The 20757-nt window shown below is 44.7% G+C and overlaps 1 protein-coding gene across 4 annotated transcripts in view; it reads right to left on the bottom strand.

Moving 5' to 3' along the window:
• BFSP1 (beaded filament structural protein 1) overlaps positions 1 to 20405 on the bottom strand; it is a 44897-nt gene extending 24492 nt beyond the window's left edge. The window contains exons 1-4 of one of the 4 annotated variants that reach the window (XR_001991795.3): positions 20297 to 20405; positions 19735 to 19813; positions 15820 to 15885; positions 15248 to 15702 (exon numbers count right to left, since the gene is read on the bottom strand). The gene's annotated coding sequence lies outside the window, so the exon portion shown is untranslated. Of the gene's footprint in view, positions 1 to 15247; positions 15703 to 15819; positions 15886 to 18646; positions 19361 to 19734; positions 19814 to 20296 lie in introns of those variants that run through there. The other 3 variants (XR_007777294.1, XR_001991796.3, XR_001991794.3) reach the window with 3 other exon arrangements.
• Positions 20406 to 20757: the final 352 nt, after the last annotated feature.

Raw genomic sequence — 20757 nt, 5'->3', positions numbered from 1 at the left:
GGCAATAGTCCGAATTCCTGTGACAGAACAAGGAAAACAAGTGCCAGAGGAGATTGCTGCAGGAAGAAATACCTTACTTGAATGAAGCAATGGAATCAATGAAGGGAAACAAGAAGAGCCTAAAAAGAAGACCAAAGGATAACAATATATTTCTGGCTGATATTCAACAGCTGTCGGCATACACCAAGCTGGCTGTCTGGGGAGCACTACCAGTGGTAATTCAGAGGAAGAGGAAATGGCAAATAAGCACTGACAGTAATGGGAGGTCCAGCACTGAAAACAGGACAAGGAGCCTCCAGCAGACTAGAGAGAGAATTGGGGGTGGCTCAGATGCCCCACTCCTCTCCTTCCTCTGCCCCATGAGTGGCTCAGTGCCCGGGTCTTGTTAAGGACAGCCTTCACAGAGGAAGATGAGTGAGACCACAAACCACACATGTCCCAGCATCTGCAAATCTGAAAGGCTGACCCTGATCCTCACAGCTACCAAAGGCACCTGCCACTCAGGTTAAACAGGCACTCAGAGCTAATTGGTCCTTCCTGGCCAAATAAAGGAGCAAGAAGAGAGCCAGAAATGTGTATCTTTCCTCCCCAGCAGCACCCAAGTGCACACAGTATCTACTCCCTGTCTCTGATGCCAGCAGCAGCTGCTGTTTTTTCCTACCCAGGAAATAACAGTTAAAAACCACACATCTGGCAAATGACAATGACTTTCCTAATAGCATCCACATGAGTGTGTGCTCATTTTGAGGAGCTGCTCCCAGATGCATCTGAGCGACATTTCATCACAATACTGGGGATGAATAGCCTCAAAATGAAAAGAGCCATTATACACGCTTATACACGCTTTGCACAGAGAAGACTGCAAATTCTGAACACACACCATTTATTTCTCTTTTCCTCCCCTCTGCCCTGAACATTTAACAAAGAACTGCTAAAATCCTGCCTTAAATTCTCAGAATGTAATAAAACTAGGCAAGATGCTTGAACTCTCTCCAGCAGCAGATATATAAAGAAAAGTACTCATTTTTACTGGATCACATCTCCAGTGCAGTGTCACAGGAATGAAGCAGACATGTTCTAATTCAAAAGACAATTTTTAACCTGCCCTGTTATTCTGGAAAAATCATTCTGCCCTCAGAGCTGCCAAAGGCATTCTAGTAACAAACAGACGTACAGAGGGAGAAGCAGACAACAGGGAGATTTGTGCCTTGAGACCAGGAAACAGAATTCACCAATTGCAACAAAACTGACCAGAGAATTTTTTGGAAAGAAATGTCACCAGGGTAGTGAAATTTCTTCTCTTTACCTAATTTCACCATAGATGAAAGTGGAAATGTTAAAGAATGTAAGACATGCAACAGGATAAATTAAGTAATTTTGAATAAATGAGAGGTGAAAACAGAATTCTCTCCCTTTCTTTTTGTATTGCTTTTCAGCTCTGCTTGCCATGAATCCTGTTAAAGAGAAAACATGATAAAGCACTTGGTTAGTTTTCCTTCAGTAAAAGTTCAGGAAACAAAAATATGATATCTGTGACTTGAGGAAAATATCTAAATAGTATTCATTAGAAATTAAATGCTTCCTATGATTGAAGCAATAATCCATCTGTTCACTGCCATTGACATTGTTTTGCATCAGTCCAGCAGTCATCTTATTGTTGTCATGATGTAAGCCTGGTTAGAGGACATGAAGGCTACTAATAAAGAAAGGAATTAGTGAGGTTAATGCGTATGGTGGGAAAGACCAGATGTCATCATAAATACAAGGTTTTCCATGTTATAAAGGGATTTGAGGAGCCTCTTGTTCATCCCTCTGATTGTCTACGGTGGGGAAAAGCTGGCTGTGGGTGCAGTATCAATCACTGACATTCACTGGTATTTAAGTAAAAAATGAGAGTCCTTTTTATTTCCAGCCTGTTTCTGAATAGTTTGTGTGGAGAGCAGATACCATGAAGGGCTTAGGTGGCAATTTCAGGTTTTGGGGGAATAATGACAATCCCTGTTCGACTGGTCTCTGGGTATTTGAAGAGCAAGCTCCTGGATACCAAGTGTTTCTTAAGCTCTCCAGCCACTCTTTCCTCCAAGCAGGTTATAAGGTCTTTCTGGCAGCTGAATCACTGATGCAGAGCTTTTCTGGAATCCCCAAGCATCTACAGGGAGACATGAAAACAAAACAACCACCCTGTTTACATGTCTTCACAAAGGCAGCACAGCAGAAGTAGACCCATAGGTAGGGTTTCACTCTTGTGTCCCCCACCCTCAGCTGCTCTGTGCTGCTCTGCAGAGCTATAATCACTCTTCTTCAATGCAGAGAAGGGCTCACTTCCTGAGTTTATCAGTGCACTCACTTCTGAGCTACATAGGTGCTTGGAAGCAAGATGGTAAAAGAGCTGATAATCCAAAGATTACTTAATTACTCTGCCTAGTGATTGCTGCCTGCTCATCTCACAAATAAATGGCCATTTTTTTTAAATTTGAGTTTTAGTTTAGGCTGTTATGAATCATCTAAACAACTCACTGTCTCTTTCACTAAAATGCACTTTAGAGCTCCTTTATTTTACAAAGCACTTGTTAGAAAACTTGGGAGTGGCACCTGTGAGATGTTTACCTACATGTCTCTAGCTTCAGAAAAGTATTGGAAAATGCCTCTTCAGGGACCTGGTCCTAATGATCTGCTTTTTATCCACTCTTTTATATCTGTGCTGCCATGGCCTGAGATTTTCTTGCTAGTACCCTTAGCTGTCATCATGCCTCTAGCCTTGATTGCATCTAAAACCAGCGAGCAACAAGCAAGGTGGTAGCCTGAGAGGGCTGTCAGTAGGATAAGGTTTCCGAACTTAACTTACAAACAGAAAAATAGCTTCTCAGCAGTGAGAAACACCTCCATTTCCTTTCCTTTTTGCAATTCCCTCAGACAGATTCTCCTGGTTTAAAAGATGTGTCTGCCAAGGAAAGGCAGGAATCTCCCTGGAACGGAAAATACGAACCCCTCCCTTAAAATTATTATACCCTGAAAACGTTATGGGGCTTTCAGGATATGGGCTTTTCAAAGATATGGGAAAAGAAATAACTAGGAGATATACATATAACAAATTGGACAACCAACAGCAATGACAGCAACAGCAACAACAAAATAAACCCCAGAAACCCCAGTGACAGTCTTTCCTTGCATGTCCTGCTGTTTTCCCTTTGGTGTGGCTATGACCACAGCCCACAGGGGACACTGTTGCAAGAGAGGTGCTGCAGTGACTCCCCCACGCTGTCAGGGGGTGCTGCTGGCTCCCAGAGAGGCCTGGGCACTGCCATGGCTCCCCCATGGCCACAGGGGCAGGCGGGTACAGGGGGTGGTGGTGATGCCTTGAAGAGGTTGATCTAGAACAGAGGCTAGACAGAATTAAAGAATAAAGTAGGTATTTATTAGAAGACCTCAATGGATACACCTTGGGCAGTACAAGAGCCTGGCCAGGGATATACCCAAGATGAACCCAAAATGGTCACAAAATAGATGACTGGTCACGAGGTCTAACTTTTATAAATTTTTGTTCATTTGCGTATTGGGGTTAATTGACCAATTATAGTGTAAGGTTATGAAGTCTTGTGAAAAACACATTTACTCTCTTGTGAAAATTTATAAAGTTTAATAAAGGGCAATAGGAGACAAGGACCATAGAGCAAAGGTTAATATGGCCAGGTGCATCATGGCACTTAGCCAAGACCACGCTGTACTCTTCGGGGATACCCCTTAAATACTTTTTTTCCTTAAATCAGCCTGTTGCATATTCATAGACCCTTATGCATTGTAAACTTTTCCCCAAGTTCACATGTTCCAAGAACTGTTTAGCATATCTTCTTCTTGGATCATCTTTTTAGAGCACGTGTATTCCTTGGCTGTGGTTTTAGTCCATTTTTATCACCTCCAGTTTTTGGGCCTTGGCCCACACTGTCTTCAGACAGTGAGTGCTGATAGTTGTCGTATCTGTAGCAGGTGTCTTCTTCATATGTTCATTGGATGTTATCCCATGCAAGCAGGCATTTTAAAACAAGCATACTTAGATCAGGTATTTTGCTACTATGTCTAAGATTAATTAAAAACAGAAATAAAAACTATATCTTCATAACAAAGTTACTTTAACATCACACATATAAAATCCATTTAATATTTGTGAAAAGCCAATATTATAATACGTATCTATAACAAGTCCCATCCTTCTTGTTTTTCTCTCTTCAGTCTACCATTGTTTATGCTCTTGGGCCTGAAACTTGTAACGGTTGTCCTTTGTCCCAAGCTAGAAAAGGAATTGTTTTGTCTACTTACTCTGTGAAGACGGTTTAGCAACATTTAATATGAATCTCAGAACTACACACCTAGGCAGCATGGAATCTGAAAAATATGAAAGCTAAAACTTAAATCATCAGTTTAAGCTAAAACTTAAAGCTCAGGTGAAGGGGAGGATGGGACATTGCTCCTTTGAGCAGCTCACAGGCATCGGGTCATGATGTTGAGCTACTGCGCTGGCAGGGGCAGGCCCAGCTGCAGCGGCATCCCACATGTGGGCTGTGGGCTCCCAAACAACAGGAAACAGGGAGAAATCAAGCAGGCTTGCAGTGTAGAAACCACTGCCTGTTGGAGTCTCGGAGCCTCACACACAGGAGCAGCCACAGGGTCAGTGGCCCAGCAGAAAGCAGTGCCAGTTCTGGTCCTGGGTTTCGGCAGGAAATGTGCTGATTCTGAGCTCCTGAGTGACAGGGAAGCAAACCAGCAGGCCCTGGTCATAGTGTTGAAGGAAAAAACAAACAAACAAACCAGAAAAAAATTCAAACCCGCCAAGTACAGGGCAACAGGATGCAATGTTATAGTCTGGGAATGGACAGTGCCCAGGCAGAACAAGACCTGGGGGTACGGGTCAACAGCTGGCTGAACATGAGCCAGCAGTGTGCCCTGGTGGCCAAGAAGGCCAATGGCATCCTGGCCTATATCAGGAATAGTGTGAACAGCAGGAGCAGGGAGGTCATCCTTCCCCTGTACTCGGCACTGGTGAGGCCACACCTTGAGTGCTGTGTCCAGTTCTGGCCCCTCAGTTTGGGAAGGATGTTGAGGTGCTCAAGCAGGTCCAGAGGAGGGCAACAAGGCTGGTGAGGGGCTTGGAACACAAGCCCTGTGATGAACGACTGAGGGAACTGGGGTTGTTTAGCCTGGAGAAAAGGGGACTCAGGGGTGACCTTATCACTCTCTACAACTTTTTGAGAAGTGGTTGTATTCAGGTGGGGTTGGTCATTTCTCCAGGCAGTAACTGATAGGAGAAGACAGTCTCAAGCTGCATCAAGGAAAATATAGGTTGGATATTAGGAAAAAGTTTTTCACTGAAAGAGTAATAAAGTTCTGGAATGGCCTGCCTGGGCAGGTGGTGGAGTCACCATCCCTGAATGGGTTTAAAAAAAGACTGGATATAGCACTCAGTGCCATAGTTTAGTTGAGGTGTTAGGGCATGGGTTGAACTCGATGATCTTTATGGTCTCTTCCAACCTAGTCATTCTGTGAATTCCGTGAATTCTGTGAATTCTGTGAATTCTGTGATCTCAGGTCAGATCCACTCACAGGGCCAGCCACATGGCTGCTACCTTGATGCCTCCCCGGAAGGAAAGGCCTGCCCTGGCCTCAACCTCCACAAGATCCTGAGCCAAGCCTTCACCCATTGTGATATTCCATGGGAGGGGAAAAGGGAATGGGAGTGGAGGGTGCAGGGGTGTCCTGGTTCAGGGCAAATTTGAGAGAGAACACCCAAAGGGCTCCTCTAGGAAATCGGATTCTACCACCCCTCCCCCAGCCGGTCAGACAAAATACCTCTGTGGAGAAAAGTGGGAAAAAACTGTTTATTAAACAAGAAAACCTAAACAATATTAAACAATAAAACCCCTTGCTGCTCCAAAAGAGATGACAAACCCAGAAAGTCCCCACCCCAGATTCCTGTTCAGCTCACTCAGTCCCTTATCAGTCCCTCAGGTGCTGGAAATGCAGTGGCCCAAGCCCGGCCCGGTGGCCACTGATGCGAGCTGCTGGTGCTCTTATGGTTGTTCAGTCCAGAGCAGGTGTGAACAGGTCCAAAGAAAGGGGAAAGAAGGAAAAAAAACACAGTCCAGGGAACTTCTTTGCCTCAGCTAGCTAAACTAACTAAAAGCAAAAATAAAAAAGAGAGCCCTGTCCTGCTGTCTGTTCATCCGCAGACAACGCAGTCCAGGAGGAGGAATGTGTAGGAGTGAGTTCAGTGTCTGAAAACAAACTGCGTACCTCCTCTCCCCCCCTCAATCCTTGGAGCAAGTCTTACAGGTGCAAAACTTTTTATTCAGCATAAACGGAACAAGACGACTGGGGATAAAAGCATCATATAGTCAACCTAGGACATTCCACCCCTTATCCCCATATCGTCATCTTACCACTAAAACTAATATATATTCTAACTCTATAAAAACATACATCATACATTCAATATACAGCTATACACAGACAATGGTAGTAACATTTAGCAAACAGTGATATTTACACGTAGGTCTCACCCAACAATCAGATCTCCCTGAGGTACACATCGTGTTCTACCATCTCTTTGCTAAAGAAGAGACCATGTGGAACCTGGTCCCTGAGCAAAGACAACCCCACGAATGGGTTTGTCTGTACTTGAGACAGAACTGATCCAAACTGTCTTCCCTAACAAACCTCTGACATGTACCACTGGGACTTTGTCTCCATCTACTTTATGCAAAGGCTCAGATTGGGCAGGGCCCACTCAGTTAGTAGAGCCTCGGGTGTTAACTAGCCAGGTGGCTTTTGCCAGATGCTGCTCCCAGATTTTGAAAGATCCCCCACCTAACGCTTTCAAAGTGGTTTTCAACAGTCCATTGTACCTCTCCACTTTCCCTGCAGCTGGTGCATGGTAGGGGATATGGTACACCCACTCAATGCCATGTTCCCTAGCCCAGGTGTTGATAAAGCTGTTCTTGAAATGAGTCCCATTGTCTGACTCAATCCACTCAGGAGTTCCATGTCTCCACAGGACTTGCTTTTGAAGGCCCAGGATGGTGTTATGGGTAGTAGCATGAGACACAGGGTAGGTTTCCAACCATCCAGTGGTGGCTTCTATCATGGTCAGCACCTAGTGCTTGCCTTGGCATGTCTGGGGCAGTGTGATGTAGTCGATCTGCCAGGCCTCCCCATACCTGTACTTGGACCACCGCCCCCCATACCAGAGGGGCTTCAATCGCTTGGCCTGTTTGATGGCAGCACATGTCTCACAGTCATGGATAACCTGAGAAATACTGTCCATGGTTAGATCCACCCCTCGGTCTCGTGCCCACTTATAGGTGGCATCTCTACCCTGATGACCTGAGGCATCATGGGCCCACCGAGCTAGGAATTCTCCCTTGTGTTCCCAATCTAGGTCTATCTTTGACACCTCTATCTGTGCAGCCTGGTCTACCTGCTCATTGTTTTGGTGCTCCTCATTGGCTCTGCTCTTGGGGACATGAGCATCTACATGGTGGACCTTCACAGGTAGCTTCCCTACCCTGGTAGTGATGTCTTTCCACTCATCAGCAGCCCAAATCGGTTTTCCTCTACGTTGCCAGTTAGCTTCTTTCCACCTCTCCAGCCATCCCCACAGAGCATTGGCTACCATCCATGAATCAGTGTATAGGTAGAGCCTTGCCCACTTCTCTCTCTCAGCAATGTCCAGGGCCAGTTGAACGGCCTTGAGCTCTGCAAGTTGGCTGGATCCACCTTCTCCTTCGGTAGCTTGAGCGACCTGTCGCGTGGGGCTCCATACGGCTGCTTTCCATTTTCGTTTCATTCCCACAACGCGACAAGAACCATCAGTGAAAAGAGCGTAGCGCGTTTCTTCCGCTGGCAGTTCATTGTATGGTGGAGCTTCTTCAGCACGTGTCACTTCTTCTTCCTCTTCATCAGCAAGACCAAAGTTTTCACCTTCCGGCCAGTTTATAATTACTTCCAGAATCCCAGGGCGATTCAGTTTTCCAATACGGGTGCGCTGTGTGATCAGAGCTATCCATTTGCTCCATGTGGCACTGGTGGCATGGTGCGTAGAGGGAACCTTTGCTTTGAACATCCACCGCAGTACTGCCAGTAGGGGTGCCAGGAGGAGTTGTGCTTCAGTGCCTATTACCTCGGAGGCAGCTTGGACTCTTTCATAGGCTGCTAAAATTTCCTTCTCTGTTGGGGTATAGTTGGCTTCAGACCCTCTGTAGCACCGACTCCAAAATCCAAGTGGTCGGCCTCGAGTCTCCCCAGGCACCTTCTGCCAAAGGCTCCAGGACAAGCCATGGTTCCCGGCTGAAGAGTATAGCACATTCCTCACCTCTGGTCCTGTCCTGACTGGGCCAAGGGCTACTGCATGAGCGATCTCCTGTTTGATCTGGGTGAAGGCTTGTTGCTGCTCAGGGCCCCAGTGGAACTTGTTCTTCTTACGGGTAACCAGGTAGAGAGGGCTCACAATGTGACTGTATTCAGGAATGTGCATTCTCCAAAAGCCTATGGCACCTAGGAAAGCTTGTGTTTCCTTCTTGCTGGACGGTGGAGACATTGCTGTGATCTTGTTGATGACATCAGTGGGAATCTGATGCCGTCCATCTTGCCACTTCACTCCCAGAAACTGGATCTCTTAAGCAGGTCCCTTGACTTTGCTCTTTTTGATGGCGAAGCCGGCTTTCAGGAGAATCTGGATAATTTCCTTTCCTTTCTCAAACACTTCTGCTGCCATCTTCCCCCATACAATGATGTCATCAATGTATTGCAGATGTTCTGGAGCCTCACCCTTTTCTAGTACACTCTGGATCAGTCCATGGCAGATAGTGGGGCTGGGCTTCCATCCCTGGGGCAATCGGTTCCAGGTATACTGCACTCCCCTCCAGGTGAAGGCAAACTGAGGCCTGCATTCTGCTGCCAGAGGAATGGAGAAAAATGCATTGGCAATGTCAATAGTGGCATACCACTTCGCTGCCTTGGACTCCAGCTCGTACTGGAGTTCCAGCATGTCTGGCACAGCAGTGCTCAGCGGTGGAGTCACTTCATTCAATGCACGGTAGTCCACCGTCAATCTCCATTCTCCCTCAGATTTACGCACAGGCCAGATGGGGCTGTTGAATGGTGAGTGGGTCTTGCTGACCACCCCTTGGCTCTCCAGCTCATGGATCATTTTGTGGATGGGGACCACAGCATTTTGATTTGTCTGATACTGCCGGCGGTGCACCATCGAGGTGGCAATTGGCACCTGTTGTTCTTCCACCTTCAGAAGTCCTACTGCAGATGGGTTTTCTGACAGTCCAGGCAAGGTGTTCAATTGCTTGACGCCCTCTGTCTCTACAGCAGCTATTCCAAATGCCCATCTGAATCCCTTTGGGTCCTTGAAATACCCACTTCGGAGGAAGTCTATGCCCAAAATACATGGGGCCTCTGGGCCAGTCACAATAGGGTGTTTCTTCCCTCATTTCCAGTCAGGCTCACCTCAGCTTCTACCAAGGTGAAATCCTGGGATCCCCCTGTCACACCAGCAATAGAAACAGACTCTGTCCCCACATGTCTCAATGGGATTAATGTACATTGCGCACCAGTGTTGACCAAAGGACCAAAGCTTCGTATTCTTGTGGTTCAGATGTGCCAGGCCAACGAATCCACACAGTCCAAAAACCACGGTTTTCCCTAGCCTCTACCTGGCTAGAGGCAGGGCCCCTCTAAGCCTGGTTATCCTTCTTTCCCTGGACATATGTCTTGGAGGTTCCTTCAAGGGCATCAAAAATATTGTCATTATCATCACATATGACAGTTCGGTTACTGGCCACTGGAGCTGCTTCCCTTTTGGAACTTCCACTCTGAGTCTTCAGTTCACGCACCCGTTGTGCCAGAGCAGCAGTAGGTTTTCCATCCCATCTCCTCATGTTCTCTCCACTATCATGCAGGAAGAACCACAGCTCAGCTCGTGGGGTGTACCTTCTCTCTCCATCTGGGGAGCATCTGCGTTGGGCACCAGAACCTCTGATCTGTACTGCTGAGATTTGAAGAAGGTCTTCCTTAATCTCCTCTCTGAGCTTCTTATGATTCTCCTCTATCTTATCCTCTAACTTCTGCAGATGTGTTTCCACTGCTGCGATTCTGGCATGTGTTGGGCCATGCACAGCATCTGCATATGCTCGGAGTTTCTTTGCCATATCCAGCATGGTCTCCTCACCGTCATCTCGCTTCATTATTGCTAGAGCAGAAGCATATTCATGTGGCCCGAGTCGTACAAGTTTTCTCCACATTACAGATGTGCATGGTACCAAGTCTGGATTTACAGTGTTTACATCATCTGAGAAGACAATCTCTGCCACTGCCATTTCCCTCAAGCATTGGATCCCTTGCTCTATGGTCTTCCACTGTGTTTGCTGCATATAGAGATAGTCTGCACACAGGTATCTTTGTGCAACACTTCCCAGGACCCATGCCCAGAGGCTGCGAGGGTTAGCCCCCCTCATCATTCCTTGGTCGATGACAGGATCATGTGACAGGGATCCCAAATGCCTGGCTTCACTACCATCCAAAACTGTAGCCTCACCTGCAGCATCCCAGAGACGGACTAACCAATTAATTATGGATTCATCAGGTCGCCGGGTGTAATCCTTCCTTAGGCCCCGAAGGTCTTTCAGGGAATAGGACCCAATATTGGCTTCTGATGCTGTGTCAGTTTCATTAACTTTGGGCTTTTTATCAGTAGTTGGTGGTGAGGGTCCTTCCCCTGGATCATCATCGTCAATCACTGGCCGATTGATTTTGCTCGTGTGCTTCTTTCCTGCAGCAACTGCCAGTGGCTTAAGCTTACTGTCTGGTTCAGCTCCAGCCTGAGCAGCTGGAGTGTTGGCTGCAGCCTGAGTGACTGAGGTAGCTGCTGCTTTATCTCCCTGCCTGCCTGCCTCTGTCTGCTGCCCTACAGTATCTAGCAGGGTGCGATAAGCATAGGCCAGGGCCCAGCTTATTGCAATGAGACTTTTTTCCTTAGAATCACCATGGCACTTCTCTTTCAGGTATTTTCCCACCTCATCTGGGTTCTGAATTTATTCACATGGAAAATCTCAGTCTACAGGATCAGAAAATTCCTTCAGGGTTTGGCCCATATTTTCCCATTCTCCACACCACTCATCATTTTTCATGCCTGAGTCTACTTCTGGGTCAGGGGTCTTGTCAGCTCCTCTGGACATCTCAGCCCTCATTCTAGAGAAGCTGCAGACCATATAGAGGAAGCTTACCACATTAAATGCCAGAAACATGGTCTCCTTAACAGTCAGGGGAAACTGAACATTCTCAAAAAGTGACATAACAGATTCAGAGGAGAAGAAGGAAAGGAAAGGCTGGAAAGTCTTATTCCCTGCTCCTCCTCTAACAAACTGGGTGCAATTACTAATAAATTCCCAAAACATACTACCGGAACTAGGACACGGGGTAGGACGAAGAAACCATAAACCATACATATTGTAAGCAGACTCCAGTGACCTTGTAAATGCCGTATAAATCATTATCACCAAGGCCAGCAAAATAGCTATTCCAATCCGTGCCCCTGTACTGTGAAAATTACGTCTTAGGGACAATAATCCTAGTGACCAGAAAGGTACTGAAACCTCAAAAAGGTTTATAGACCAGAACCACATGAAGGCCTCCACCCCAAGAGACATTACGAAATCAAGCAACATGGCTACTGACTGCTTTAGCTCACTACAGAGCAAGCAAAACTAACATGCAATCCATAATGCTTTTTTCCACTTTCTCGAGCCACGCCTTGAGCGCCAATAGATGTATTTGTCCTGATTCAGGGCAAATTTGGGACAGAACCCCCAAAGGGCTCCTCTAGGAAATCGGATTCTACCACCCCTCCCCCAACCGGTCAGAGAGAAAATACCTTCATGGAGAAAAGTGGGAAAAAACTGTTTATTAAACAAGAAAACCTAAACAATATTAAACAATAAAACCCCTTGCTGCTCCAAAAGAGATAACAAACCCAGAAAGTCCCCACCCCAGATTCCAGTTCAGCTCACTCAGTCCCTTATCAGTCCCTCAGGCGCTGGAAATGCCGTGGCCCAAGCCCGGCCCGGTGGCCACTGATGCGAGCTGCTGGTGCTCTTATGGTTGTTCAGTCCAGAGCAGGTGTGAACAGGTCCAAAGAAAGGGGAAAGAAGGAAAAAAACCACAGTCCAGGGAACTTCTTTGCCTCAGCTAGCTAAACTAACTAAAAGCAAAAAAAAAAAAAGAGAGCCCTGTCCTGCTGTCTGTTCATCCGCAGACAACGCAGTCCAGGAGGAGGAATGTGTAGGAGTGAGTTCAGTGTCTGAAAACAAACTGCGTACCTCCTCTCCCCCCCTCAATCCTTGGAGCAAGTCTTACAGGTGCAAAACTTTTTATTCAGCATAAACGGAACAAGACGACTGGGGATAAAAGCATCATATAGTCAACCTAGGACAAGGGGGCACAAGAGTGACAATTCTGGGCATTAGATGACTATGGAATAACCTCATCAACATAAATGCCCCCAACACAGATGAAAAGAAAAAGGCTATTTCTTTAAGAAAATAATAATTTATAAAGGGCAGCCTTCTCTTCATGTATGAAAGCAAAAAAATAGATTATTAGAATACAAGTATTTCTCTAATTGGGTTATCAAGGTACCTGTCACATTATGAAACCACTCAAATCACTGTTCCACTTTTGAGAAAAATAATGATTCATTTCCCCAATTAGATTGCTCTGCGAATAGGTGCTAATCACAAATCTTCTAGACCACCAAAATTGCCCAATTTTATTAAAAAATAAACTACTTGTATCATAAGAAACCAGATGAGCTTGAGGTTGCAGACACAGAGCATGATCTGCTGCCTGCCTTTATAAAGTTAATAAAGTGCACAGAAAGGCTCACACAGACCGTTATAATCCAAAAAGACTGCTATCAACTTTTCAGTACAAAACCGATCAGATCATTAGGCAAATAAATCCTAAACTCAATTTATGGCAGCTTGCAGTTGGTGAGGGACCAGTGGTTTCTTGGACTAATACAAAAGGCATTGGCACTGATTTTAAGCAAGACAATGAGTCTGATCTTCAGGGTGGCAGTGAAAAAAAAAGCCAAAATGTCAGAATCCTACAGATTAAATATGCGACACAGACTACAATGGAGGAACAGGGACAGAATGCTTCAGAAGACCCTGTCTGTACCTCTCCTATCTGGCCTTGCCAGTAGTGGCCCTTGAAGCAAAAAAGACATTCAGAGCAGACATCCAAAGCTGAACTTTGAGGTGCCATCATATCAGGAAACTCTCCTAAGGGCATGGCTGTTGCTTTCCAAATGTCACTGAAACTGTGGGAAAACAGAAACTCTCCAGTACTATCTTCTAAGTGTTAGAGAATCAGGCATTACTTTACTCTAGCCAGGATGTTATTCTGTACAGGATGTGCAATGTGAATCATTGCATCCACACATGCCCAGTGCCGTAGAAATCATTCCATCACACTTTTTTTATTTTTTTTGCCAGACTTTTCACATATTTATACATAAACTAAAGAAAAACTAAAGAAACTCTTGTTCATTGATTGCATATTACACAATTCTTAGTATTTGGTCTCCTATTGGTTATTGATCCCTTTGTCTTTGATGCCAGTTTGGCCCTCATTCTTTGGTTCCCTCATAAACCTTTTCCCAGACCAGGTGTCTCTGACTGCACCAGGGAGTAATGTTTCCTAATGTCTGTTTATCCCCTCTGTATCTTCTGTCTACTTCCAATCTGTAGATGTTAAACTCTCTGAGTCTAGGAATTTTCTTTTTGTTGATTAAAGCCATCAGGCCTCACCCATTGAAATTCAAACCTTCAGTGAACAGAATCTTTTAAAGGGAAACCTTGATTTCACCCCCCTTGGCAAAACTGAACAAACCCATGATTAAAGTTATTCAAAAAAGTGAAAAGTTGTATCATTTCCAACACAAACATGAAAAATGTCCCTTGGCATTCATTGCAGAATTACCCAATTCTGTACTGATTCTGCCTGAACACAAGTATTTTTTATTGAACAAAATTTTGGGTCTCAGGTTACTGCTGGCAGCAGTCTGACCTCTTGAAGCACATGAAATAACTGCATGCTGGAATCACTGAGAGTCTATTACTCGACAAAAGGAAACCACTTATCATTTGCTCTCAATTCACTGCATCATCCTTTAGGGAAATTTTCTTAAACACTACAGGCAAATTCTCCAACTGTGGTTGTACAGAATTGCTCTGGGGTCACTGCCTGATCCTCCAGACATGTTCTTATTTTGTGACTCCCAACAGAAATACTGAAAGTTGGTTGTTACTATGCAGTCAGCCATGTGATTTAAACAGGGTGTATTAGGGAGAGAGAGATCCCCAATGACAGCTGGGGAAAAAAAGAAACCAAGTACCCAGTGTTGAGATGCATTGAAGGATAAATTCCCCTTTTCTCCATGATGCCACAAATTCCCTCTGATGCCTGGCAGGTTGAGTCAAGGAATAAGGAAGGATCTGTCAGGGAAATATTAATTTTCATTTGTGGAGAGGAAATAGAATTGAGGGAGATAATGGAGAAAAGCAGCCTTTAAGTCTCCTTGTAACTCTCAGGAGCATGGTATAGCTCTTGCCTGGTTGCCACTCCTTGGCCGTGGCCACAATTGGATGATCCTTCCAGCTCCCTGGGGAAGGATCTGGCCCAGTGGTGCTGGTGATTGCAGATGTCCATGCTCCTCTCACTGACTCCTGATCCCAGCTGCCACTACTGTATCATGCTGTGTTTTGGGAGCAGGGGAGTGGAAAACTTCATGTCACTTGTTATCTGCATTTCCATTATCATCCAGCTCTTGCTTTATGTTAGAACAGACTGAGTCCAGGTAACATGCTCCCAGTTGTCTTGAGGTGTCTACACCAATCTGTCCTTTTGACGTTACTTATTTTTATCATCTCCTCCACCTCATTCTTGTGCTCTTCACTTTCAGACCACACAATATCTGGTTTGACCCTCTCTATATTTCCTGAAACTCAACCTTGCTCTAGTACAGGGCTGGACTTGCTGGCTTGGTTTGTGACCTTACATGTGTATTTTTGCTGCAATGACTTCAGTAAACTTTGCTGTTTCCACATCCACTGCAATACTGGAACTTCACAACCTGACAAGCCCAACTCACAAACTGTAACTCCATTTTTTGAATTTTGCTCTTTTTTTAAATGTTAAGATTACTTACGAGTTTTTAGGTACAAACCATTTAATGTAAAAAATTATGTCTTGCTGTAATTTTTTTAAAAGTTTGACTACCATCCTCAAAAAGAACATAATTTATTAGCATTGATAATATTTTAGAGTAAGTCTCACAAATCATTAGTAATCAGATGCTGATGTACAATTTTCCTTACAGTGTCTCAAGCAATTTATTTAATGGATTCACTGAAAGTTCCAAAACTAACAGAGATCAGATTGAACTGGACTTCATTATCTTTTTCCTCCTATCACTGCAAAGCTTTTTTTCCCTCCTACCCTGTCTGGAAACTAGGAAAATGGGAAAACTTAAGACCAATTTTCCATAATGCACACACAAAAATGACAGAGTAGGTGTTAGTAGGAGTATCAATGGCATTTTCTGTGACCTATCTCCCATGTTCTTGGCACTATTAAGAGGTTCTGAAAAACCAAAAAGAAAAGGGGAAAAAAAAGGAATTAAAAGTTTCCTTTAGCTTTGTATATAGATGAGCTTGTAATACTTACTAAAGGTTAGCAGCTGAAATGTTCTTCACTTACCTAAAGTTGCAGTTCTGACAGTGGATTTCAGACTTCCAATGACAAAATGAAAAGCAAAACCAAAGCCTATAAGAAAACAAAGTCACGCTGTACAGCACAGCCAGATACTCTCTCACATGTCAGTGTTTTTCAGTATAGCCTTTTTGCTTAGAAAAAGATTTTCCAGTCGCTCCCTGATCACGAAGCATCCCTAGAGTATCAAAACATTGAATTGTTAAATGATTATATAAATATATAGTAATCTGATTTTCCATTATAATTTACAGTTCATGTTTTTTTCTCTTAAATGGTTTCTTTTAGTTCAGAACCCAGTGCTTTAAAAAAAATTATGCCATGGTTGAAGCCTGTGTGTTCACCAAGTGGAATTTGAAGTAATTTTTATATTGCTTCCAACAGTCATTTTGTGTTGGTCTTCGCTGTGGCCATTTCCTGTTTCAGTAAAATGTTATTTACCTACTCCCTGTGAAAGGTTTGTGCAGAGGTCATTCTAAACGACATGTTGAGGCATGTTTGCAACAAACTCCCCTTGATTTGTCTTTTTATTTTAAATGGCTCACAAATGTAACATACTTGACAAGAAAATATTGAAATAAATAGGGCAGGATATCTTTCTCCTTTTTAATGCCTTTATTAAAAGTGATCAGCTCAGGTGGGGAGGTCTGATGGGTCCACGCTCACACCACTGCTGCTTCCAGGAGTGGCACAGATGAGGAGGATAAGGGCAGCTTTGTCCACTAGTCCGTGGGCACAGCTGGGGGTTCTGTCCTCAGGAGAGCCCCAGAAATTCCCCATTTTCTGTTTTTGAGTTCCTCTGTCCAGCTGACATCTTTAGGTTAGTGTGAGAGGTAAAAAGGGTCTCAGCAGACTCCAGACTCCGTTCCTCATGTCCATACATCATCCTACTCTCTCAATTCTGTGTTGGCTCGTTGTTTTTAGGGGTCCCTTGCTAGGTTTGGTGGGGGCCTCTCTCGTTGCATCCTGGTTCCGAGGTTATTTGCATGTCAATTCCAAAGTCCCCTCCTTTCCCTGTCCGGGGTGGGGGAGGGGATGCCATCCTCCTGGCAGCAGGCATGGTGGTACTGACAAAAAGGGGAATTCTCAACAATAGGGAGTTAATGACCAACTCTTAACAGGTGATTACAACATGAAGTTAACAAAGAACTCTCCTTTGCCAGAAGTGGCTCAACTTGTAATTCCACAACCTTTTAAAAAAATGGGCAACCCTTTTTTTTACTCATAACAAATATCAAAAGAAATAACTCTAAATTATTTCTGCAATTGTGCACATAAATCTTGTTGCCCACAGCTATATCTAATTCTGTATTTATGTCCAGTTTGCTACAAGGTTATGTCAGATAAGGTAAATTAACCTAGTATCAGCATGATGAATGTGTGCTGAACACAGAGATTTCATATGTGCTGTCTCAGTTCCTCTCTTGGCAGAATGTGCTTAAGTTTTACCCTCAGTAAAGCCAGAGGCCATGCACCCACCAAGGCCACTCTCTCGCTCCTCTCCACAACAATAAAGGGGAGAGAAAATCTAATGAAGGGTTTGTGGGCTACACTAAGGTGTCACCGATATGTTTTATGAAAAAAAACTTAGGATTTTTTCCCTCCTGAGAAGCTGAGAGGCCTCAAGAACAAAATGCAAACAACAATTATCTGCTGCTGTGGAATGCAACAGGGGGAATCTGTGATTGGTCTCATCTGGTTGTTTCTAATTAATAGCCAATCACAGTCCAGCTGTCCAGACTGTCTCGGTCAGAGACAAACCTTTGTTATTCATTTCTTTTCTATTCTTAGCTTCCTTCTGATGAAATCCTTTCTTCTATTCATTTAGTATAGTTTTAACATAATATATATAATAAAATAAGAAATCAAGCCTTCTGAAACATGGAGTCAACTTTCTCATTTCTTCCCTCATCCTGGGACCCCTGCGAACATCATCACACTAAGGACCAGGGGAGATCATCAAATACCATCATAAGCAAAATAGGCTTTAATTAGAATTATGAATTAAATTGATTGCTAACAAAATCAGAGCAGAATAATGAGAAGTAAAATAAAGCCTTAGAAACACTTTCCCCCTACCCCTCCCTCCTTCCCAGCTCTACCTCTTACTCCAGCAGCACAAGGCAAGAAGAGAATGGGGGTTATGGTCAGTTCATCACCTGTTGTATCTCTTGCTGCCCGGGAGAGGAGTTGCTCCCTTGCTACACCCTGGGTTCCCTCCATTGGAGACAACTCTGAGAACTTCTCTAATGGGCTCCCCAAATCACAGCAGTCCTCCCCAAATCACTGCAGAGTGGGGTCACTCTTGCATGGGGTGCAGTCCCTCAAGGACAGGCTGCTCTAGCATGGGCTCCTCTCTCCATGAGCCTCCCACAGGGTCACAGCCTCCTCTCAGTCACCCACAGCTCCTTCACAGGCTGCAGGTGGATCTCTGCATCGCCATGGCTCTCCATGGGCTGCAGGGCTCAGCTGCCTCACCATGGTCTGAACCACAGGCTGCAGTGGAATCCCATCTCTGGTGCCTCGGGTACCTCCTGCTCCTCCTTTTCCACTGACCTTGGTGTCTACAGAGTTGTTCCTTTCAAATATTCTCACCCTGCTCTGCCCATAATTACAACAGTGCAGCCATTTCTTTTTCTTTCTTCTTAAATGTTTTATCTCAGAGGTGTTACTGTCATTTCTAATTGCCCCAGCTCGGACCAGCAGCACATGCAGGGATTGGCTCTGCCAGACACACAGGAAGCTTCTAGCAGCTCCTCCCAGAAGCCATCCCTGTAGCCTACCAAAGCTAGGCTGTTCAAACCCAGTGCACCCTCTAAGGGATGAAATAGGGAACCAGATCAGAGAGTATGTTCATTGCTGCTGGTACTCCCATGTTCTCGGAGGAAACCATCCATGTGAACATTGCACAGACCTGTGTCCCCACGTGATGCTTGGGGTTATCACAATGTGGCTCACCCTGTGTCTTGGTTTGGAAAACAGGTGCCTGCTAAAGAAGGCAGAAGCCTCCCCTGAAATGGAGAATGCAAACCCTCTCCACCCCTTTGAATTGCTATGAATTTTAAATTAAGGGGCTCTCAGGCCAAAAAATGGGAGCAGGAAATAACAGTTCTTTAATATGGAAGGAAAAAAAAAAAAAAAAGATAAAATAAAACAAAGCAATATACCAGAACAACACTGACAGAGTCTGGACTCAACCTGACACCTGGTTGGTCAGGGTCTTGGTAGCAGTCCAGTTGGAAAAGTGGCTGCAGTCCTCCTGGAGTGTCAGGTGTGGTTCTGTTGGAGCAGGGGGGTCTTGTAGAGAAAGGGTGTATTCTTCCTCTGCAGATCCATGGAATTAGAAGCAGCTGCTGTTCCTCTGGGGAATCCAGTGGGAAGCCATGCCGGTGTGTCAGAATCCCCAGCTTATATCTGGGTAGCAATGCTTGGCTCCTCCCTCTGGGCGGAGCATCTCACAATGGGAAGTTATAGTTCTTATCGGTCATGCAGTGACATTCAATAGCTTGTTATCAGCAGATGTGCCCTGCTAAGGGAGGAGTGATTATGATCACTCAGGGGGAGAAATAAGGGGAATTGCCCACTTGACACAAGACAACTGCCATACAGATGGTAATAGAATACATCTTGCCTTGCAATCTGGAACATCCTGCCTGGGCCAGCTCTGCAGCAGGAAAAAGAGGCAGCTCACAGTCCTGCTTCTTGTTTAAACAATGCATAAATACACTCTGCCACTCACTTTATGAGCCATAGAGCTGTTTTCTGTTAGAGCTGCCTATGGTAATGCTAATATGGAACAGTTTTATGAGCACCATCAGCAATTCCAGCAAAGTCCTTCAAACAAAAGAACGGAGAAAAGGGAAAAAACTGTAAGAAATAAAGCACAACATACGCAAAACCTACCAGTGCCTTTAAAAGTTTCTTGTTTTCCACCATAAAGCAAGGCAATCCCAATGTGTGCTGAGGTTTAGCTGGTGTTTTTCTGCAAAAACAAAGAGAAACAATAACCTTCTGCACAAAAAAGAATTTTTACACATTAATATGAAGAATCTTTCATGTCTTGCAGCTGTTTTCCTATACTCTATGGAAGAGCTTGTGCCCTATCTGTTAGCTTGTAGCCTAAAATGGCCTATGAATGTCATGAGACATTATTTTTACTGTTTTTCTTGTTCAAAGTATCCAGTATATGTCCCTGTATGCATTTGGTGGCTGCAGTGACACCTACCCCCAGGTGGTGTGTTTTACTACACAAGACCAAGCTGTGTTTTGGACTCCCTGGGGCCCAAAGCACAATAATAGTGTGTTGGAGGTCTGTGTAAGGCAGGAGGATGTAAAGCTGGGCCAGCCACATCATGCTGTTACTTGGATGTCCTTCCAACCATTCTCAGTCCTCATTAGAAGCAAAACTGTTCAGCATTCCATCCACTACAGCCACCACTGTTTTTCTCTGTTCCCTTTGCCTTACCCTTTCCAGCAGGCACAAACCAGCACCATTTCAGGCCATTGTGAGGTTTTGTCCTCCTCCCCTGCAGAAGCCACAGCCTGACACACTTGAAATGAGAAACTCACCCACACCAGCAGACATTATCTCTAACTATTCCCTTTCTCTTGATTAATCATTAAGCAGCATCTCAAGCAGAGGTCAATCAAAAAACTGGGTCATAGTCCCTCTGGCTGCAAATATGTAGTATTTCCTACAGACCTATGATGTTAATGGTGGCACAAGCATCTAGATATCTGTATCTTGATCAGATATATAAGTCAGGGAGATTTCCTTAAAAGTTTTTGCATAGTCCCACAGTACTCCCTTGAGTATCCCATAAAGTTCCGAGTAATCTCTAGTAATTTTCTTTCCCTTTCATCAGCTAGGATGAATCTCTTTGAGATAGTCTGCAGTTTCAGAGGTCCATCAAGTAGTGGCTGAAG

This window comes from Serinus canaria, chromosome 3 (genome assembly GCF_022539315.1).
Source record: "Serinus canaria isolate serCan28SL12 chromosome 3, serCan2020, whole genome shotgun sequence".
In the NCBI taxonomy this organism is placed as follows: Eukaryota; Metazoa; Chordata; class Aves; order Passeriformes; family Fringillidae; genus Serinus; species Serinus canaria.
This window is presented reverse-complemented; position numbering and strand designations above follow the sequence as displayed.